Source organism: Neophocaena asiaeorientalis, unplaced genomic scaffold (assembly GCF_003031525.2).
Source record: "Neophocaena asiaeorientalis asiaeorientalis breed wild unplaced genomic scaffold, Neophocaena_asiaeorientalis_V1.1 scaffold124, whole genome shotgun sequence".
NCBI classification, from domain to species: Eukaryota; Metazoa; Chordata; class Mammalia; order Artiodactyla; family Phocoenidae; genus Neophocaena; species Neophocaena asiaeorientalis.
Genome location: NW_020174135.1, coordinates 16677003 through 16700907, shown reverse-complemented (window position 1 = coordinate 16700907; position 23905 = coordinate 16677003).

The following is a 23905-nucleotide window of genomic DNA, read 5'->3' as shown; positions in this document are numbered from 1 at the left end:
TAGCCTCCATGTGTTTGTATTTTTTACAGTTTTTTTCCTGTAATTGATATCTAGTCTCATAATGTTGTGGTCGGAAAAGATGCTTGATACAATTTCAGTTTTCTTAAATTTACCATCTTCATCTTCATTTATTTGGTCTTGTAGGTTTTTACCTTGCTCCTTCATCTGTAACATATTTTTTTTGTCATTTCTTTTTTGTTGTTGTTGTTGTTTATGGGTGGTGCTGTATTCCTTTCTTACTGGTTGTTTGGCCTGAGACGTCCAGCACTGGAGTTTGCAGGCAGTTGGATAGAGCCAGGAATTGGTACTAAGATGAGGACCTCCAGGAGGCCTCTCTCTGATTAATATTCCCTGGGGTGTGAGGTTCTCTGTTAGTCCAGTGATTTGGACTTGGAACCACCACCACAGGAGCTTGGGCCCGACCTCTGGTCTGGAACCATGATCCCACAAGCTTTGTGGCATGGTAAAAAAGAAAAAAAAAAACAGAAAGAAAGAAAGAAAAGAAAAAAGGAGCAGTACAATATCAAAGAATAAAAAACAAAATAAAATTAGGAAGATAAAAAATATATTAGGAAAAATAAAACTTTAATTGAAACAACCTGTTGCTGGGGGTTTTTCCCGTTCCCTTAGGGGTCCGTGGTCCCCCACCAGTGTCTGGTGGGTGTCCTAGTTGTGCAGAGACGTGAATTCCCTCTCCTCCTAGTATACCGTCTTAACTCCGCCCCCTCCAGGATGTGCTTTAATCTTAGATTTTAGGTTATCCCTACATAGCAAGGGACAGAAAGGCTTTTCAGCAGGAACCCTGTATTATGTTGCTTGGTCCTAGGATTAGTTTAGCCTTGCAAAATATAGGTGTCTCAGTGTTCTTCCGGGATCAGAGACACTGGTCAGTTTCACTGGAAGTTAAAGTGATCCTGCTGAATTGACTCAGTCTTCACCATCCATAGTGGATAATGCTTTAAGTTCCTCTGCATTCTGATTTCAGAGGCCCAGCACCCCAGCCAAGGCTTCCCTGGTCTCTCCCAGAGGGCTCCTGACACATTTTTAAGGAAGAGAGGCTGCCTTTAGCTACCAGGATGCTTTTCTTCCCATTTGTGCCAACACCTTCATTTTATGACATGTTTTAATGAGGGAGGATAAAGGGAGGAAATGACTGCCAAATGTTTCTGAAATGTCTGAACAATAATTACATTCTGCAGTGAAATCACAGAAATTCTCCACCCAATATGCTTTGGAAAGGCCTGGCAGGAGAGAAATATGTGTTCCAGAAAGCACAATTGAACGAGCACATTTTAAAGTTCTAACATAAAAAAAGATGTCTAAAACACCTAAAGAAAACCAAAGTTTAACACTCTCCTTCCACTTTTTAAAAGGAATGAATGTGGATTGAATCTCAGTAAAGAGTGTGAACGACCAGCCCTGTCAAGAAGTGGATTCCTCCGATGCTGGATTCTAAAACAGTAAGGGAAGATGATGTGGTCTATCCAACCTCCTCAACCCTGGGAGCATTTGACTGAGGGACTGTGGGTTGGATACTCTGGAATCCAAAGATAATGGTGCTCCATAGGGCAGCCCACTCCCCCTCAGCCAGGCCACAGCTTGTCTGCAACTAAAGGCAAGTGCTGGAGGAAATATGAGCTGTATCTCTGGTCTTGGAGGGTGGTCCCCAGGAGGGACAGTGCTGCTAACACTTTCATGGAGAGCTACTGCACACATCCAGGGGTCCAGATGCTCCCCTGAGAAGGCGTGGCACCTGCCTTAAAATTCCAGCATTGGGCTTCCCTGGTGGCGCAGTGGTTGAGAGTCCACCTGTAAGTCCAGCATTTTCTCTTAAAAGTCCAGTATTTGAGTCCCAACCCCTTTGAGCCTTATGCAATTTGAAGCCAGGGCCTAGAAAGCACAGCCACCCACAGAGCCCATCTCATTTTGCTGACAGTAGCCATTCTCCCTTCATTTACTTATTTACCACCACACACACACCCCCAGTAAGATAAGGTAGTTCATGGAAAACACGCATTTTAAAATATAAACATCAGATATAGGCAAACCATTTTGTAATGGGAGGCCAAGTGTGAATGTGTTCACAACTACAGGTCGAACTTTCATATCTTTCACTGAAGTTCAATTCATATTTTTTTCTTTTGAAAAACCGTAAGGGTTATCAATGTCAATATCCTGGTTGTGATATTGTACTATAGTTTTGTGAGATATTACCATTGGGGGAAACTGAGCAAAGGGTACATGGGATCCCTCTATAATATTTCATACAACTGCATTAGAATCTACAATTATCTTCAGATACAAAGTTTCATTTAAAAAATACCAAAGGGCTTCCCTGGTGGCACAGTGGTTGAGAGTCCACCTGGCGATGCAGGGGACACGGGTTCGTGCCCCGGTCCAGGAAGATCCCACATGCTGCGGAGTGGCTGGACCCGTGAGCCATGGCCGCTGAGCCTGCGTGTCCGGAGCCTGTGCTCCACAACGGGAGAGGCCACAACAGTGAGAGGCCCGCATACAGCAAAAAAAAAAAAAAAAAAAAAAAAACCAAAAACAAATGGAAGGGGCAGGATCCTAAAGAGATTAGATGATGTACTGATTTGGCTTGAGATTCGGGAATGGCGAAGTGAAAAAGGAAATGGGATTATTATAAAGTCTTGGCTCACATGATTACGGAGGCTGAGAAATCCCAAGAACTGAGAATCAGGAGAATTCATGGTGTAGGTCCCAGTCTGAGTCCTAAGGTAGGAGAAGGCCCCAGCTGAAAGACAGTCAGGCAGAGAGCAAATTCTCTCTTGTTCAGCTTTTTGTTAGACTAAGGCCTTCAACGCATTGGATGAGACCCACTCACAATAGGGAGGGCAATCTGTTTTACTCCCTCTACTGATTCAATCTCATCCAGAAACACCCTCACGGACATACCCAGGATAATGTTTAGCCAAATATCTGGGCACCCCATGGCCCAGTCAAGTCGACACAAAAAATCAGCCATCGAAGTTACTTCACATCTCAGTGCCTCGGTTCCTCATCTGTAACGTGGGCATGATGAGAGCACCTTCCTCACCAAGTTGGAGAGAAGTTCAAGAGAGACAGAATACTCAAAATCCTTAGTAGAATGCTTGGAATATAGTATGTGCCCCAGCTCCCAAGAGGGGAGAAGTTGGCAAGGAGCAAGGAGAAATTGGACACAGGCTTCCTGAGCTGACTCACCTCTAACTTGCCTCCAGGGCCCCTTCTCTCCTTCTTTCTCTTCCTCTTTTTGCAGCAGTTCTAATACCAACATTTGAAAAGGTTCTGATTGCTCAGAGTGACACTTCCTTTGCATCCCTTTGCCGGCAGCCTCTCTTCATAGATAGTCTAATTGTTCCACCAAGGATTTCTGATAGAGACTCAGGCAGAGTGAGGGCTGGGCGGGTCTCAGGGACTTGATCAAATGTCTGCTACCCTGACATTTGATATTGTGGAAACGGATTAGCTGCCTCCCTCACCGTAATTGCTGTTGACAAAACACAAGAAGCCCGAAGGCATTCCCCCCATGCTGAACCAGCTCCCGGCACTGCTGCGCTTATTCAAATGACCACGGCATAAAATATCTCCGTGGAGACAGCAAGGCAGCAGCATTACAAGGGGGGATTACACCCTACAGCGCAAATGCAAGGAGGCAGGAGGTGGTGGCAATGGTTTATGTGAAAGAAGCCTCCCCTTTACACACAAATATCTAAAAACTATTAATTTGGGGGCAGCAGCAAGGAAGAAATACATGAAAGGAAAATTGATTTCTATTTAAATGGTATGTTTTCATCACCTTTCTTCAGAGCCTAAGCATCCATCTTTGAGTACCTGTGCTAATTGATTTCAAATGCAATTCAACGCCATCGCTGTAGAATAATAAATCTCAGGGCAAAGAGGCTAAGGGGGAACTTGAGCGGAAGGGGAGGGGGATGTAACCTGCAGCCTTTAAAAGGCGTGTCTGTGTCACCCTGCGTGAGCTCGAAGCAGTCCCCTGACGGGTGCCGGCAGCAGGGGTTGCTCAGTTGTTTGTGTAACGGACAATCCCTCGAACTTGAAATCCTCCTACTGATCCAGGGAGTGTCCATTTCTGGGTTACGCCTGGGGCCCGGGTGGCCACACCCAGGCACATGCCGTCCCTCTTCTGAAGGACTGAGGCATTCTTGAAGCCACTATTCCACTCCTCCTTGCAATGCCTGATGCCTTCTTTCCCTGGGGCCCCCTCATGGATGGGCCTGTTCTTCCTGGCAAGCCTCTTTCTTATGACCCTCTCCTTCCTAAACTGGTGTCCCTTCCTCCCCAGGGGGCTGTCACTTTGAGATGCAAGCAGCTGAGCTCGTCCCTGGAAGGTACAGAGACTTGCTAGAGACCCAGACGTCTACCCCGGGTGGAGGGATGAACCTCAGAAAGAGGTGGGTCCAGGCTCCATGGCTGGTCATAGAGGGCAAGTGGAGCGTTTGGGTTTCATCCTGGTGATTCCCTCCCTGCCTGTGCTGGAGCCTTGCCGTTGCTCATCCCTGGGAGAGGTGAGGACCGAGGGCACGAGGGCTGGGATACAAGCCTGGATAGGAAGGACCAACAAGGGCTCTTGCTTACTCAGTGGCCACGCGGCAGCTTTAATGTTGTTTTCCTGAGCAAGAATCTAGCCAATAAGGAAGAGAACCACTAATCCGTCAAAACGCCCTATACAAAGGAGCTGAACAATCACAAAAAAGTGATGCACCCATTCCAGAAAATAATTCATGGGGGACAGGCCAATCCCCAAGCCCTGTGTCAGCAGGTACCCTTACTAGGAAGGAAGGAGCAGGTGGTCTAGCGAATCCGCGGGGGCCAGAGAGGAGCTGGGGCTGGAGACCTGTGCCCACCTGTACAACGGTTGTGACCTGGTGGGGTTGTATAGGGGGGAGCAGTTAGATTTGTGCAGGGCATGATCCAACCTGCATCAGCATCAAATCCTTGTAACTCCCCACTTTGCATTCCAGGAACTCTGCTGGGGCAGAACCACTCTCAAGAAGAACTGAACTCTCTCCAAGGGTTTTTCTCCAAATGACTGAGATCAGGAGTTGATTTCTGAAAATGGACAGCCCTACCCAGGATCTATGCACATAAACCAGAAGCAACATCTATATAAGATCAAAATACAGAGCCATTTCATTCAGTTTGGGCACAAAGGCAATCAATCCAAATTTCCACTGCATAGACAAATGATCCCAAGACAGACTAAATTATTGATGGACTTAATGGTATCTTTATGTACAGATATGACTTCATTCTTTATGATAAGCATTTCAGTAGTTATATAAGTACATTTAATCTGCCATGTTTTCATCCCACTGAATTCTCAGCCCACATAAACCACTTTTAAAATTTTTACATTTTTTCTTCCAGTTTAATTGAGATATAATTGACACAAAGCACTGTAAAAGTGCAAGGGGCATAGCAAAATGATTTGACTTGCATACATCATGAAATGATTGTCACAAAAAGTTTAGTGATCATCCATTATCTCATAGAGAGACAAAATTAAAGAAATAGAAAAAAAATTGCTTTCCTTGTGGTGAGAACTTAGGTTTCCCTCTCTGAACAACTTCCATATGTAACATACAGCCTGTTCATTATATTTATCACGTTGTACATTACATCCCTGGTACTTCTTTATCTTATAAGTAGAAGCTTGTATCTTTTGACTGCTTTCATCCAACTCCCACAGTTGCTTCTGTTTACGGCATCAGATGAGCTAGGTCCTCATGTCCCACGTCTCTGTCTCTCCCCATTACTTTCACATTCATTCATTCATTCACTCATTCATTCAGTCTCAACCCTCACTTAGCTCACTGTTTGGTGGGCGAAGCCAGACATGAAACAGATGAACGTTTCTTCCTGTGTTGTGAGGATATGATAAGGGGGATTTAAAGCAAAAAGCCCTGGCGACTGGCTAAGCCGAGTCAAGCTCTCATTTCCCCTCAGTTTGCCCATCTCCCACCTGCCAACCCCCCATGGGGCCTATTGATTTCTGACACGCCTTGATGTAAAATTACACGTCGTGATATCATTCAGGATAATGCTGACAAAGGCAAAAGGGGCCCCTCTGGCTCCCACTGAGAGTTCCTTCCCTCAAACCCACCGCCAACCAGAGCCAGTTCCTGAATTACATTTACAGCTGGGAGGATGCAGCAGCAGCAAAGACACCCCACGGAGGGAGGAAGATAAATAAAATTGCAATCGGGCCCATTGATCTCCCCTCTGATGAATTTAATAGGGAAGTGGAGAAACGGCAGGAAAAGCCCTGCCATGCTGCTGTTTAACTCACTTCTGAGGGCAGGGGACGTCCCTAAGTAAATTGGCCACACTCCCGCTAACAGTCCCTGGGTGAGAAACTCCTGACTCTGCAGCCCCAAAACAGAAGAAAAGGAGGCGGGAAGTAATCTGGAATAGGAAAGAGCAGGCATTAACAAGCCAGACTTAAAATACCCGTTAGGTGATTAAGGGGCTTAGGCTGGTATTATTTGTGTGCTCTTCCTCTGAAAGCTACGAGGGCGGCTGAGACTCGGCAAGGCGCACTCCCTGCTCCCTGCTGCCTGGGTAGAAATGCACAATGGCTCATCTTTCTCCAAGCAAGAGCCAGCTGGCACCGAGGGAAGGTTCGTCTGCCTTTCCTCTGTACTGGGTAAAGTACAGCGCAGAGCACAAGCCCTGTTGCCTTTCTGCCCCCAGTTCTGTGCTATGACGGGGTGGCTGGAACTCTGGGTCTGTCTCAGGTGTCCCCAGTTCCAGATTCTATCCCGCTATTGTCCTGGAGGGAAAATCCTCCATCTTGGTATAGGCACCCCATGATAGACTAAACATGACAGCAATGGGGGTTCTCCATGATAAACTGAGGCAGGAAGGAACTTGGACCAGATGTCGCTGAGTTCATCAGAGGCAGCTCTTGGTCACCACCCAGGACTACTCAGAGGAAGAGCCCACGGGTGTCTCCCGCTTGAGCAGCGTCCGCGAGTGGACAGGACTGGGCCTCGCAGAGAGAGAAGGAGAGGGCTTTGACCTTGCTTCTTAGGGTCTGCTGCTCCCCTAGCCTGGCCACCTGCACTCCTCACTCCCCCTGGCTGAGGCCCCCAACGTCTTCCTGCAGTTTCCTGACACACGCTCCTGGAGCCCCACCTTGGACCTCTCACTCGCCCTCTACCAGGCACCCATCCAAAGGGCAGTCAGCATCGTAACCACAATCCAAGCCTTGAGCTAAAGGGAGGGAGCTCTAACCAAGGTGGACGGGGTGGGGCTTCCAGACATAAGAGGACATTTTGGAGGCCTGGGCCTGCCAGTGCTGCAGGAACCACACCGCATGGCTAATCCCCTGTGTGCGGCCTGCCTGGAGGGACCTGATGTGCACGGGGCATCGCTGCGGTTGGACTCTGCCCAGTCGCCTACCCCTTGACCCCAGTGTGGCAAGGTGGCACTGACAGTGCAGGCAGCCAATGGATACAAAACTCCAGAATGGTACAGCATTGTAGGAGGCCCCCTCCTGGGTGCCCCAAACTTGTTTTGGGTTCAGGAAACCCCACACTGAACTGTCCTCAGTAGGTAAAACTGTAAATATCTGCACACAGCTCTCCTGCCGCCCCTGGGCTCAGGCCCTCTGTCCTTCCACTGTCTTCATGGGCTCCAGAACTTTTTCACCCCAGACCTCAGGTTTGCTTCAGGTGGTCACATTCAGAGCCAAGTGTCCCGAACATGCTAGAGAGAGAGTTCTTTTGGATGAGCGTTAAGAAACTTATGGAGCTGGTCTCTGCAATTTGTTCATCTGGAGAGGAGATGGTTCCTATTCTTCGGGGATGGGCAGCCATCCAGGTGAGTGTTTTTTTCTGTATCTCCAATGTAATCCAACTCGATTATATCAACAGGTATTTACTGGGCATCTATTAGATGCCAGGCGCTGGGATGACAGTAATAAACAAGCTGAATTAGTCTCCGCCCTCACAGAACAAATAGTCTAGAGGATGAAAGGGGATACAGACAGGGTAACAGAACACTCTAGGACAGTGTGATAAGGACATGAGCAAGAGAAGCAGAGGCTGCAACCAAGCTCCTGAGCTCCTGATGGAAGTCAGGAATGGAGATGAGAGGGAAAGAAGCAACATCTGAGCTAAAACTTAGAGGATGAGCTGGGGTTAGCAGGCAAAGGGGATGGGGGTGGAGAGGGCCACGGAAGGGAGGAAGAACACGTGCAAACATGGAGGCAGGAGGTTACTGGGCATAGTGGGAGGATCTGTAAAATGTTCATCTGGAGCTTGGATGATGGATGATGGGGGAAATGGGGAGAGATGAGGCTGGAGGTATCAGGAAGGTGCAATTCACAAGAGACTTAGCAGACTGACTAGGGGTTTGGGCTTCATCTCTCCTATGGGCACTGAGAGACCAGTGGGAAGTTTTTTGTTGTTTTTTTTTTGTGGTACACGGGCCTCTCACTGCTGTGGCCTCTCCCATTGCGGAGCACAGGCTCCGGACGCGCAGGCTCAGCAGCCACGGCTCACGGGTCCAGCCGCTCCGCGGCATGTGGGATCTTCCCGGACCGGGGCACAAACCCGTGTCTCCTGCATCGGCAGGCGGACTCTCAACCACTGAGCCACCAGGGAAGCCCAGTGGGAAGTTCTAAAATGAGGAAGTGACAGACTCAGATCTGCGCTTGAGAAAGATCTTTTGGACCTGAGGGCGTGAGCAGAGGGTGGAATTGGAAGCAGGGAGATCAGGTTGAAGGCAACTGCAGAGCCCAGGCAAGAGAGGCGCCGGAGAGCATCGGTGGGAACAGAGACAAGGAGGGACACGGGAAAGTGACTGGGAAGGACAACTGATGCTCTGATTGAGAGCTGTGCTGCCATTCGCTGGAAGAGGGGACCCAAGAGCTGAGAAAGTCTCTCAACTGTAAGCCCAGATGCTGGTGTACCCGTGTGCCCTGTGCCACACCAGGCCCTAAGGGGAGTACACAGACCCTGAACTCCTTGTCACTGGTTGATGCATCATGCTCTCTTTTGGGTCCCCAACGCCTGGCACAGAATTGGTGGTGAAAAGTATTTATTAAATGCATGCACGAATGAATGCATTAATACATGAATATAAGACAGAATCTCTAACTTCAAAGTTCTTTGAGTCTTATTGCAAGACAAGGTGATCCTACATCAAACAATTAAAGAACAGCACAAGATAGAACATAATTAAGTTCTAAATCATCTGGTTCAGGCTGTAAGTGCTGGAGTTTCAGAGAAGAGAAAGATCCATGTGGGCTGGAGGAGTTAAGGATGGCTTAAATATAATTCCCCAACATTACGGTACCCTGGAAACAGCAGTGCTGGTCTTAAAACTGAAGAGAGATGAAAGCCAACACAGACAGCCTTATCTACCCAGTGTTGTACAGCAGACCACCATGATATTGGGGGACTGAATTAATATCACTGGCCTTGGGAGGTTAACACTGTTCAAGTGGACTTATGCCTGCACGATTAATAATGGGCTCTGACGTAGTCCGTTCTCATTGTATTCTTTTTTTAAAGATGCTTTTTAATTGAGGTAAAATCCATGTGACATAAAATTAACCATTTTAAAGTGTACAATTCAGTGGCATTTAGTACATTCACATTATTATGTAACTACCTCCTCTCTCTGGATCCAAAAATATTTTCATCACCCCCCAGAAACCCTGCTCATTTTATACCTGAACCAGGAAAGCAATATGGCGGACTGGAAGGAGCCCTGACATGCAGGGCCTTAAATTCCCACTGGGGTCTATGATTAAGTTACTCAAATCTGACCCAGGGCAAGTCACCAGTGATTTCTTTCTTTCTGACCCATTGGCAAGTCACCAGTGATTTCTTTCTTTCTTTTCTTTTTAAAAAATAAATTTATTTATTTTATTTATTTATTCTTGGCTGCATTGGGTCTTCGTTGCTGCATGCAGGCTTTCTCTAGTTGCGGCGAGCGGGGGCTATTCTTTGTTGTAGTGAGCAGCCTTCTCATTTCAGTGGCTTCTCTCGTTGTGGAGCACGGGCTTTAGGCAGGAGGGTTTCAGTAGTTGTGGCTCGCAGGCTCTAGAGCACAGGCTCAGTAGTTGTTCTGCAGGGGCTTAGTTGCAGCACGCGGGATCTTCCCGGACCAGGGCTTGAACCCATGTCCCCTGCATTGGCAAGCGCATTCTTAACTACTGTGCCACCAAGGAAGCCCACCAGTGATTTCCAGACCTCAGTCCCATCATCTCTAAAATGGGGATATTTGATTAAGATGATATCCAAGACCTCTTCTAAATTTACAACACAGTTTTTTTAAGTACAGTTGTCTTTCACATTTGAAGATAGTTGGCATAAAAACAGATTTGGTGGTTGACTGTATTATGCAAAAAAAAAAAAAAAAGCATGGTGAATGTCTGTAAGTATGTGTGCATATTTTAAAGGGCAGAGATGGGAGGAGGGTGGACTAGCTGAGGCTAAGATGGAACCAGAGCTACGCATTGGTAAAGAGAGTAGAGTTTGGGGAGATTATCTAGCTGGCTCTTGCATTTTTTGTTCACTTGGGTATTTTAGTGTTTAACTCCTTGGTCGACTCTGAATTGAATTCAGCAATTGGGTTTGTTCTAGAGTTGCATTAGGTGCTACCACTGAGCTGTGTTGGTATCCTGAAGAATTTTATATCTAATCCCAAGGCTAAAAATGTTTTTCTCTTTCTTCCTGCCCCAAACCTTTGATTACCACTTTTCTTTACCAGCCCCTCTGTGCACGCCTCATGGAAAGAACATGTTTCCAGTTTCTAAGTAATTTCAAACTTACGCAGAGTCCAAGAAAATGCACAGAATCTCAAAACTAATGGCGCAAGAAAAGAATGATTATATGCTGAGTCTCCTGGGTTCATGGGGAGTCTTCTAAAATTCAGTAGCTATCTGGAGGGACTAGTCCATTGCCAACATTTGAAGTTCAAGAATGGAGAGATCCCCCGAGCATGGGATTGCTTCCACACGCTGCTTTGGGTAAAGATACTAAAGGTAAGTCTAATAAAGTGAGCCTAGAAGCCACAGGGTTGTTATTGAGAGGGTTCTCCAAATCATAAGATCAGTAAGTACAATCAAAGGCAGAAGAAATAAATACATCAGTGGTTAATAGGACAGATTTTGGTGCAGGGCTGACTGGGTTTGAATTCCACTTTATCTACTTCCTAGCTGGGTGATTGGCAACTTACTTAACCTCCTTGGTGTCAGTCAGCCTATGCTAAATTATGCTGCAGTAACAAACAATTCCCAGATCCCAGTAGCATAAACAAACAAAAAAGTTTTACTTCTTTTTTTATTTCTTTTGGGTTTTCTTGGCTGCGCTGGGTCTTAGTCGCAGCATGTGGGGTCTTTGTTGAGGTGTGCGGGATCTTCGCTGCAGTGCGTGGGCTTCTCTCTGGTTGTGGGGTGCAGGTTCTCTCTCTCTAGTTGAGGCATGTGAGCTCAGTAGTTGTGGTGCATGTGCTTAGTTGCCCCACAGTATGTGGGATCTTAGTTCCCTAACCAGGGATTGAACCTGCGTCCCCTGCATTGCAAGGCAGTTTCTTTACCACTGGACCACCAAGAAAGTCCCAAAAGTTTTATTTCTCATTCACTATCCCACCTCTCTACTCTGGTACCCAAGCTGAGGAACAAGCCTCTATCTGGGTGGGACATGCTAACTTTGCAGCAGAGTGAAAAGGGAAACAGCGGAATCATGTAATGACTCAAAAGTTTCTCGTCAGAAGTGGTTTACATCACTCCTATCATATTTATTGGCCCAAGCAAATCACATAGCCAAACCAGGCTTCAACAAGGCAGGGAAGAGCAGCAAATACTTGAGAATCATACAATCTACTATGAAGTTACCCTGTTTTCCCATGTGTAAAATTGGAATAATAATAGTATTTACTTCATAAGTTTGCAATAAGATTCAATGGGATAATAGTTTTAAAGTGCCTACCATGTCGTAAGTGCTAAGAAAATGTTAGCTATTGGTATGGCCTTGCTGATACATATCTGCAAGTGGTTTTCATTAAAAAAATTTAATTATGAAAAAATAATCAGAGAAAAATATGGCATATCACACAAGCAAAGAGAAAAAGAATTAGAATCACTTTTAACCTGACTGTCAGTCAGGTAAGGAAAATAGTATAAGTATTTTGGAGTATATCTTTAAGACTTTATATGCACAATCACATCACATCACACACACACACACAAACACACACACAGATGTATGTGACAAAAATGAACTATAACAAGTTGTATTATAATCTTTTTTTCCATCTAACTCTAATGTAACCACCTCCATGATAATAAAAATATATTCAATCCGTGATTTTAATCAGTTTCATAGTATTACATTCTTTGTATATAACATTTTCCTTCAAAAATATCATCCACTTACTATTTGGGATATGTAGATTTTTAAAATACTGTTTCCAAGTATTTGGAACTCACTCTGGTTAACAGTGGTTTGCTGCTCACTCTGCCCCATCTTTCCACAGTTCGGTCTTCTCCTCAGGTTACATGTTTAGAAGTGGAATTACAGGTATCTTCCCAAAGCTTTTGATATGGATTGCCTAAAGGTCCTCCAGGAAAGGTCCAGTTTGTAAATTTCACTAGCAGTGCAGCTCTCACTAAATAAGATTCCTTTTTTTTTTTTTTACACTTTTTGCTATCTTAGAATCTAAGTGTGGCAAATGTCATCCCAGTTGCTACTTTAATTTACATTCCTTTGATAACAAATAAGGAAGAAATTTTCCTACAGTTATTGGCTACTTATATTTCTTCTCATGTGAGCATAACTGTCTTTCAAATATACTCAAGAACTATTGTGATTTTCTTTTAAAAATTACACTAAGTCAAAATGATCACAAATATTAAATCACACCTAGTAATTATTGTACATTTTGTTAGATTCAATAGTGGTATCGTAGTTCTGTAAGTTGTCCATATTGTTAGAGATTCTTACTGAGGAACCAGCAGTGTATGGGTGTTCTCATTTTCCCACTACCTCACCAATGCTTGATACGGTCAATCTTCAATTTTTGCTTTCCTGGTTGGTGCATAGTGTATTACATTGTGGTTTTAATTTGCATTTCCCTTTTGGCTACTGAGTTTGAACACATTTTTATATATTTATTGACCATTTAATCTTCTGTGAAGTATCTGTTCAAGTATCTTGTTCATTTTACTATTGGAATATCTGCCTTTTTCTTGTTTTGCGAGAATATCTATATGTTTTCCACATATAAGCCCTTTGTCATTTATAAGTGTTGCATATATTGCTACGGTGGCTTGCCTTGCCACTCTGAAAACCGTCTTTTGATAAGTAGAACTTCTAAATTTTAACGCAGTCCAATTTATTAATCTTTTGTTTCATGGTATAGTACTCTGTGTATCCTGTTTAAGAAATCTTTGCCTACCGTAAAATCATGAAGTTATTTTTCTACGTTATCTTTCGGAAGGTTTTGGTTTCCCATTTAGGTCCATGATCCATCTGGAATTGATTTTTTTTGCTTAGTTGTCAAGGTCTCCTGCACCAGGTATTTAAACAAACAAACAAACAAACATCCTTTCCCCTGGTCTGCAGTGCCATCTTTGTAAAAATTGCAGTGTCGGCATATATGTGTTTGTTTCTAAGCTTCCTATCTTGTTGCTTGGCCTATTTGTCTATCCTTTTGCCAATTCCACACTGTCTTAATTAGCCTAGCTTTATACATCTGGATATCCAGTAATAAAAGTTTCTCTACCTCATTTTTCTTCTTTAAGTGTTCAATCCCTACAAGGGACTGTATATATATTACTTCGGGGGTTTAGCCCTTTGGGTCCTCACTGTAACATGTGGTGGTGTTTAGGAGCCCCCCTTCCCTGCTGTGCCCCCAAATTTTATCTTGCAGTCATGCATGCTCTACTCAGCTTCGTGGCCGCTCTCTCTTGAAACAAGCAGGTGCTTCTATGGACAAACTAGCCCTCCCAGTGCCAGGCTCAAGTCTAGGCTTCCTTCTCCTGCTGGTTCTTGGCATCATGATTCTTCAGTCATGTCCTGTGAGCCCTCCAATACCTCAAACTGGTATATTTTAGGTTATGTCCGGCTTCTCTAAGTGAGAGGTTTAGTCTGAATTATCTAGTCTGCCATTACTGAAGACAAAATTTCTAACCCTTTTAACATTTAAGTATATTTGGAAATGTTCACAGTACAATAATTTTTTTAATGCAAAAAAAGAAAGGAATCTCAAATCCACAGGACTTTGGGTCATTACATAACTCCTGCATCATTAGCTACCAGACATGACTGCACACCATTGAAGTGCTAACACAATGTTCTGATTCTGGCCGAGGTCCTCAGATTGGAAATGCCTGAGGCTCACAGATGCCACTGGAACAGAGGCAGGGTCTGGAGCCACATCTGGAGATGGTGCCACCTGAACCAGCACTTCTGACATTTGACCAGCCCAGACAGGTTAGGCAACTCAGTGCCAAGTACTTAGAACTAAGAGGGAAAAAACGCTTAACTGACTGAAGTTTTTCATTTTCAAAGAACTTCTTTGGGCTGTGTCAGAAGCACCTTATATAGATACCCATGTCACTGTGCGAGGTCTTTTGATATTCTCATAGGCGGATTTTTGTATGCAGAAAAGACTGTTTCAAGTTTTGTTTTAGAAATAAGATTTCCAATTTATTACTAATGAATGCTAACATTTAATGGGTTCTTATCATATAGCAGGGACTATTCTAAGAGCTTACATCTACTATCTTATTTAATGCTCTATTAATATTCTGCTATTAATGTCAGCATGTCCATTTTATAGGTGAGAATACCGAGGCACAGTCAGGTGAATCTACCAGCCCAGGATCACACAGCAATTCAATGGCAGCGCCGGTTTTAAACCCTGGCAGCTTGGCTCCAGCAACAGTAGAGCTATGTTCTACTGTTTCTCCTTAAAGAGCCAAATATGAAAACCTGCTTCTAAGTTATGCTTCTATAATTAGCTTATAAATCTCATTATTCTATGTGTAAGTCTAACACATTTTAACAACCACTTTAAGGGAGACTTTGATGCATGGTTGATTCAATTTATAAACTTGGTTAATTAAATCCCCTTAAACATTTTAAACTGCAGTTATAAATTTACTATGTTCTCTTTCCTTTTTAAGTACCTCATCTGACTGATTTAACAAACAAAACCCTCCCAGCTACTTACATTCTTATAAATCTAATAAATTAAACTTCTGAGTGTGGTGAACCCTAAGTTCTCCTAAATGTTTTAACCCTGTATGTTAATTTTATAAAATTTCCATTTAAGATCGTAAGCCTCATGAATCACTCAGTTCCCATTTTAAACTAAGATTACAAGGCTGGACTGTTTCTACAGAAGACAAATTCTCTTCAACTTTAGAAAATTAAAGTACAAACTATGCAAAGAATTCCCTGATATGAAAATATCAATGCTACCAATTTGATTCTTTTAAACATTCATATTTTTAATTTTAAAAACTTTTGAGTTAAAACATGCCTGCACTCTAAGGAAACAATTTTGTCCTAAACAAATTTGGGGGTTACCTTCCCTGGCTTTTTTTTTTTTTTCTCTCTCTCTCTCTCTACTGGAGAGGATTCTTAAATGACCAAGGGTGTTAACCAGAATTTGACCAGACTCTTGTTTGCAACTCCAACGTCCAGGATAAAGCCATGTTTGCAGTCACCACTCCTGGCTTTCAAAAGTCCAAGAATGGAGTGGGCATGTGGTCCTGATTCTCCCCGGGTTATGATTTTAGCTAATTTTTAAGTCATGCAGTGCCTATAACCTCTCCTCAGGTAACCTCATATTTGATTGGGTTCAATAATCTATTTGCTACTCCATTCCATTCTGATCCATTTTTTATTCTTCTTCTCTGTTAGAACTATGCAACTTGTATGGATATTAATATAATAACTGATTGAATTCTGTGTGTCTCCAATGGCTATGTCTGACTCGAATTATAACTTCTGCAATATTCACGCATATATACGCAACACTCACCCACACGCCCCAAGATACTTTTAGGCCCACCTAGTATCCTAGACAAATTATTGACCAGTTTTGAATATCCAAAGAATCGTAAGTCTAAGCATTTGCTTAGGTGAGTTCTAAGAGAAACGAATAAGAACATTTGCATACATTAAATGTGAAGACACTTGCTAAAGAAACATGGGTTTGATTGAAGATTTGAAATGAAATTTCTCACTTAGCTTGGGAATTGCAAATCAGTTGGTCTCACAATCTCCACCCCTACCCACACTCGACCAGGAAAATATTCCCTTTTTGCTTTAAGACTTTTAAAGACAATGTGAAGGATTCAGAAGTTCATTTTCTCTCCTCCAGACTCAACGCATAAGCCCCCTGTACTTGCATTATCATAAAGCCATGGTAAGTGCTGGAACATGTTCATTTATCCTGCAACGTGCTGGTTTTATCTGCCTGTATTTAAAGGATTGAAGGGGTGACAGGGAACAGCTAGAGAGAGCAGTTTGGTCTGCGAATGCAGAGAGCCTGAGCTCAGAGATGGATGTGTTAGGACTCAAGTTTTCTTGAAATGGAGCAGCTCACTGCCTGGCTGGTACTGAGTCTACTCTGCCCTCTCCTTTCTCTCCTCGCTCCTGCTGGGGCTTCCCTCACCACTAGCTCTCACACACTCTCTCTCCCTTCCTCCTTACCTGCTCTCTGCTCTCTCACCTACCCTCCCTCAGTCCAGAGACTATAACCCTGCAGAGAGTGGTAGATACACAACCCCTGCTCCATCAAAAAAAAAATGCTAAAAAAAAAAAAAAAAAAAAAATTCTTATTACAATTGCTGCAATCAGAGCCAGGAGCCGTTTGACGCCCGTATTGATAATCACAGCTGGGACTGCATAAGCAAAATAAGAGCTAGTGGACAGTCAGAGACCATGCAAAACCCATCGATTGTTGCTGTGGCTTCTTTCCATAGCACAGAATGAGCGTGGAAGAGCTGAACTCTGGGTAATTTCGAGCAAACAATATGCTGTAGAGCGTTATTTGTAGGCCCTGAAAATCGAAGTGGAACCCCCAGCTCCCTGCAGAACATGCTTCGTTAGTGTGGAACAAAGGGCTGGTGCTGGCTGGGGACTGCAGTGCAGTGGGGAGGGGGGATGCAGCAGCTACAATGGAAGCTCAGGGAGGCTGTGCGGACCAGTCTGCACCAGAGAGGACTCGGAGATACAGGAGAGCCACCCTCCTTTCTCAGTGTAGGGGCTGCCATTCATGAGGTCAAAGATGGCAGCCCTGATGCTCACTAGCTGGGTTTCCCTTCTGCCTCCAATGCAGGGTTCTTATGAGGACCAAGTATGACTCAGCGATGTAAAAGCATCTATTTCATACGCATTGATATGATTTTAGAGATCTGCCTAGCACCATGATGGGGCCTAAGTGTGCATCAGGGACCAGCATGGTCAGGCCCCAGAGGAAACAGATGGCACCGTCTATCTGGGGGAGAGCTGAGGAAGGGACTCTCGCAAAGAATGGACAGGGTTAAGGGAAAGCAGCAAAGGAGGGCAGAGCACCTGGGGTTAAGCCCAGCAGAGGGAAGTTCCAGCCCTAGGTCCAGAGGAGGAGACAGGTTCCCGAGCGTGGAGAGAGCTGCAGTTGTAGCTGCAGGAGAGGGCTGCCCCACAGAAGCTGTCGCCTGTGTTAGGTGAACTCAGCTACTCCAAAGGATGACCCATGCAAGGAGGAAGTTGGGGTGGAGGGGTGAGTACCCTGACTTCACTCTCATCTCAGCCTCTGATCTCCTGGTAGAGACTTGTATTGGCCTGGCCCAGCCCAGCCGGAAGCCAGAGGACAAGGAAGACCATTAATGCAGACCTCCTGGGCCCGCCTCCCAGGACCAGAGCAGGTACAGAAGGGTGGAAAGTAGTTCTGGAAATGGCCGGTACAGCAGCCCTGTTCCGTGTCCCTAGCCAACCCTAAGCATTACTCCGATACTTATCCACTCACAGGTCATTTGTCCACATTAGACTCCTTGGAAACAGGGCCTCTACTGAGTTCTGTGGATTCAACAAGTAAGAAGTGGTTGGAAGGTTTAGGGCTGCTGGAGTAGGTCCCACAGGAACAATGTCAGAGCAGGCTTCCCTGTGAGTCTCTTGGCCTTTCTTTTATGTTGTCACCCATGGTGACGTGATCCAGGCATCTCAACATTCTAACCTCAGTACCTAACATGGTCCCTGGAACACAGAGGATGCTCAGTAAATTAGGAGTGAATGAAGGAACGATGGCCCGACCACCAGCTGGAGATGGTCAAGGGCAGAACGCTTCCTTGGCCTGTGAGCACAGTCCTCTTAGGAGACTTTCTGAGCAGAGTCTACACACTAGTAGAGCTCAGAGACCTTCAGGAGCCTCAACCTGTGTTGGCGAAAGTCGCTGCGCCAGGAGCTCCTCTGCTGTGCCCCTTCTATCCTGAGCATACCGGCACCAGGACAGCTGAACTCCACGCGGTCTGCTCCCACTGTGTCCCCACTGTTACCCTGAGCTCCTGAGAACAGACCCCACTCTCATCCATCCTTGTCACTCTCACGCTCAGCTGTGTAACAAGTAAGTCCAACCCCCGTTTTACAGGCGAGAAACTGTCTCAAGATCCCTGTTTTCTAGTGCAGCAGGTTCTTCACAATCCTCCTACAGAGAAAACAACCATAGGCTTCAGGCCTCGGGGAGAAAGCAAAAAACAGTCTGCTCCCATGGTCTCCCCACTCCCAACCTTTCCCACCATCCCACAGCCAGCTGCTTGGAAATACAGGCCTTTCCATGGGCTCTTGATTCTTAAAAGAAGAGGAAGAAGAAGGGATGGGTGAAGGAGAAGAACTAGAAGAAGGAATCATGCCCCAAACTCCTAGGTTGATTTAGAGGAGACCAAATATGTGCCTCACATACCAGTTCCTTCAGCCACGGGCCACACTGACCAGATCACTCCTCGGGGCAGGAGGCAGGGCCAGAGGGGGACCAATGCCCCAACCCCTCTTCCAAGTTTTTCCAGGAAAATGTTAGTTCCAAAGAGTGGATACTGGACCTTCTCTTCAAACCATCAATTCACAGAATTCTCCCAGAGAGGAGAGCAATAGGGTAGAGCCAAATGCAACAAAATGACATTTGTCTTGAAGAACAAACTTGCTTCATTTGCACTGCAAATCATTTTAAGCAATGAACTGGGTTACTATATTGATTAACTACAAGATCACCCATAAACAACAAACCCAACATAGAAATGCATTTCTATATCACATCAAATCTAGGCTGGTGCAGGGCCCCCATCTCCTGCTGTCCTGTTGGCTTGTCATTTCCAGGGTGTTTATTTTGTCCATATACTTCCAAGTGATTACCAGCATGTCTGTACACCTGCCAGCAGGAATGCTGGGGAGGGGAAGGCAAGGGCACACCCCTCCCTTTAAGGGCAAGACTTGGAAATGCACACACTGTTATTTCCACTCTCATTCTATTGGCCACATTTTAGTCACATGGCAACCCTTAGCTGCAGGGGAGGCTGGGAAATGTAGTCTTTATTCTCAGTGGCCTTGTTTCCCAACTAAAAATTATTTCACTCTTTAAGAAGAAAAAATATTTTTAGGGACAATTACAGTCCCTACTGCAGTTGCAAACATATAAAAACAGGTATGTTTCACATACAAATACAGATTTTAAATTTCTCTTTGAAAAGTTGAAGGATCTGACAATATTGGGAGATATTGCTATGGGGTAAGAATCAGCAGGACTAAGTGAAAGCTGAGCCAATGGGGCAAGGTCTACCCCAGTTCCTACCTGGAACTAAGAAGAGTCTGTAACTGAATGATGCCCTTAGGGGCAGGGTAAAGTAACAGTTTGGATTAATCCAGCTCCAAGAGATTAACCCTTTTCCAGTAGAGGGTTCTACTACACACCTCACTCTCACCACCATCTGCACATCAGTGCTGTAAGAACAAGAGTGCTTCGAATCAATGTTAAACCAAAGAATTCATTCATTCATTTTCTTCAACAAACATTATGTGTGTACCTACTATGTGCTAGTCCTGGTACTAGGCCCAGGGACACAAAGAAGAATATGACACAGACTTTGTCTTCCAAAGAGCTCTTATTTTTTTTGAAACATTTATTTTGGGGACCCTCAAGGTATTTTTAAAATTAAATGAGTTCCTATATTAAAATATGTGAATCAATCCTCCACTCTGAGTTCATCATAATAGGAGGTATCAGGGACATAGTTATGTAGTTTAAGATAAGACCCAGTACCTGATGACAAACTAGAGAATAAATAATAGTCCTGAAGGGTTTCACTGTGGGGAGTTTTGAGGCATTTCCTCCTACCGTCCTTCTTCCCACTTTCCCAAGTGTATATTTTCAGTACGGAGGACGACATGTTTTATGGATTAAGAAACCATGTTTTCCTCCCAAACATGCAGCACATTTCTTCTCTTAAAGGTTAGCTGCTTCAAGACAGAAGACATTTCTCTGGCAGTTCCATTAGTTTCCACTGGTGGTTGAATCATCACCATTGGGGTTGGGATGGTCATAGCACATCATTCTGTAGATCATCGCATGACAAGCCTTTTGGGCTAGAACTTCAATTTTGACTCTATCATCAGGTAATCTACTTCTGACCCATAAGTGAACTTGGAGCAAGTAGAGGAATGACACAGTACCAGCTTTGTTCTGATTCCCTTGGCATGGACTTGGCGAGATAGAAAAAAGGCAGACTTCCTAGTCTCACCCCCTACCCCTACCTGGAGATCCTCCACAAGTTCTCTACTGTTCAGTCACTCTGAGGACTAGTTACAAGCACTCCTTTGGGATCACATAGCTCTGAGTTCAATTCTCAGCTTTACAGCAAACACGCCGGGAGATTTTGGAAACATTACTTAATCTTTCTAAAGTACAGCTGGCTTCTGTCTAAAATGAAGATAATTATGGTAACAATACAGATTGTTGATAGGAATCATTCATTCATTCAACATATTTTGAACTCCTACTATGTTCTAAGGACAATGTTCTAGCACTGACAAATTCCTACTTTCATATAACTTATATACTAGAGAAATAAATGAGTTCATGCCTGAAAAGGGTTAAGTCTGGTGCCTGAAATGTGGTCAGAGCATTATTATAAGGCAAGCTAGCAAAAGTGTCCACTGTGTTCCAGGAGTTTGAATACCCCCAGGGTCCAGGGAAGAGACTAAAGAGAAAAAGTTCTACTGCCTGAGCCCTCAGAGGGAAAAACTTCTGCCCACTCATTCACGCTTAGAGTCTACGGACTCAATGTGTTGCCCACAAGAGGTCTTGCATCTTATAAGAAGATGCCTAGAAATTCTGAAGAACAGAGACCCCCGATATATATATATATATATATATAAATATATATATTTTTTTTAAAGCAAACAAGGAATGCTTAACCTTATGCATAAAATACCATGGTGAAGCTTCAGACACTGAGATGTTTTGGTAAGTAAGATATTTGGTGGCAGGAGCTTCCTAGTGCCCTCGGATCACAGTCATAAAGGTAACCACCCCTCTGCTTCCACATAAAACTAAACCCTCCTTGACGCCTTATCCCAAACAGGATACAAGGCAGCTTCCCTCCCTCGGCCATCAGGGAAGTTGGCCCAAACGTGGAAGCAAGCCTACTGGCATTGCAGCTTTTCCGTGCACTGGGGGCACCTGCATGCCAAGCTGGGTCAGAAACTATTAAAAATGGAGACGTACCGAGAAGCAATTCTTGGTGGGCGCAGGTGGGAGAGGGTAGGCAGAGGCGCGTTCCCAGCCCTCCTCTCTGTCATGGGAATCACAGGCACATGAATAAACAACATGGGCCTGGAACAGCAATGCAGCAAAAGGATGAACCCACTTTTGCCTGAGGCCCCATGTACTAGTGGCCAAAGATTTCCAGGAACATCAAACCTGCCTGGCTGGCTTGCCTGGAAAAGAAGGGAGTCCCGAGAAGTGGGCAGAGGTGTCCTGGCCCCCAGCCCCTCGGTAATAATCAAGATCAGCCCCAAGCAGAGGGTGTCAAGTGGGTCTCGTTGTATTTATGACGATACCAGCAGGGGAAGAGCCGGGAGCAATTGGCCCTGTGGTTTATCAGTAGAGCAGCCGCCCAGGTTGGCTGGAAAGAGGGTCCAGAAAATTAAATGACCAACACAACAGACCTAAGAAAGGGGAACAGAGTAGACCACGGCACCTCCCCTCAGAGCCTTGGGGTTCCTTCAAAGACCTCTCGCGTTTTTGCTTGGTTTGAACTTAAATGTTTTCTTTAATATATTAGTTTAAACGGGTTTCATTGATTATCATAAGATAAATGATGTCACTTTGAAAAACATTTTCTCTCTTTCATCATTTTAAATAAATGGGACAATACATCAAACGGCAAAAACTCTCCTCAGGTTGGGGTTCTTTCTGGGCCCATATGTTTTGCAACATAGATTTTTCAACTCACTGGAAAGAGACACAGAATGGGAAAGAAAAATGTAAGGGTTCCCTCTGCTCTTCTTGTCAATCTCCTTGAAGTTGAAAATCCATCTTGCCTGGCCTGATGCAGGCTGATTGCCAAATTGGGTTGCTGTCTCCTCACTTTCCTACTTATTTAGCTTCTTGGAGGGTCTCCAGGCCTGGCTCGAAAAGGGCCACAGAGGGGTTGAAATGGGCTTTTTCTTGGGTCGATTCAGGTGGGCCCCGAGGTTACCTTGCCCACTGTATCCATGGCAATCATTTGCTCCCAGCAATGAACCCCGTCTCTGCCATCGGGCCCACTGGACAGGGGTGCTCCCGTCGGGGGTCGAATGGCCAACTGTCTGCTGGACTCTTGCACACTGGTCATCAGTCCCACACTGGGGTTCATGGCCAAACCTCAGCCATTGGGGTCAGGGAGGAGTTGAAGCAACTTTTTCTTAACTGCCTTGACTACCTTATCTTATTTGAATCATTTCCTACATGCCTGTCAGCTATTCTGAAGACAAAATTGGGGAAATGGCTTCTATTCTGATCACATAAAATGCCCTTAAAGGCAAAGACTTCAGTTCATACCAGATTTTTGTATCCAACCTTCAGGAGCAGCTGTGGCTCCCGGGGCAGCTGGGCAGTAGGACGCAGTGCCCTGAACTTGGGCCCAGGAAGCTGGAGTGTGAGTCCGGGAGCGCCCAGACCTGCCACTAACTTATCCCATAAACCAGGCCAGTCACTCACACTGCTCACTCTGCAGGGAGCTGTTGCGAAGACCAAATGAAACCATGATTCTTTCTGGCCACAAAAGATTTGAGGAAACAGCTCCTGAGAAAACAGGATTGGGGTTGAGGGAGCAGCAACCAGGCCCTAATGGTCTTGGAGATACAGGAAGAGCCTCCAGGCTGGGACGCCCAGCTTCCTCCGAGTGTGGGTCTCACATTCACAGCACAAGGGTAAACACTCAGGAAAGTCTTCCGTAGAAGTTCTAGAAATGTCATACACGTGGAGTCACTTCCCTGCTCAAAAGCTACCCATGGTTCCAAATACATGCCAAGCTGCCCGCCCAGGCTTCCCGCCTCCTTTCCATTCAGACTGGTCTCCTCACCGCCCCCAGAAGACTACTTCCATTCCCCCACAGCTCCCCCAGAACACCTTCCTTCTTGGGACCCAGATCCCCCTCAGCCTCTGTCTGGGGAGTCCTCTCTCAGCAGCCCACTCCACCCGGACCCCTGCTTTGGAGCTGACACTCACCGTCATGCTCACCAGGCAAAACTCATGTGCTGCCCTCATGGGAGGGTTTTTTGAGCTGTGATTTCAACTCTTGGATTAAGATTTAACTTTTTCTGAGTTTTTACCTTGTAGGTAAAAGCCAAGTAGGTTGGGAACTCTTCAGGGGGGCGAGAACTGTATCTAATTCATC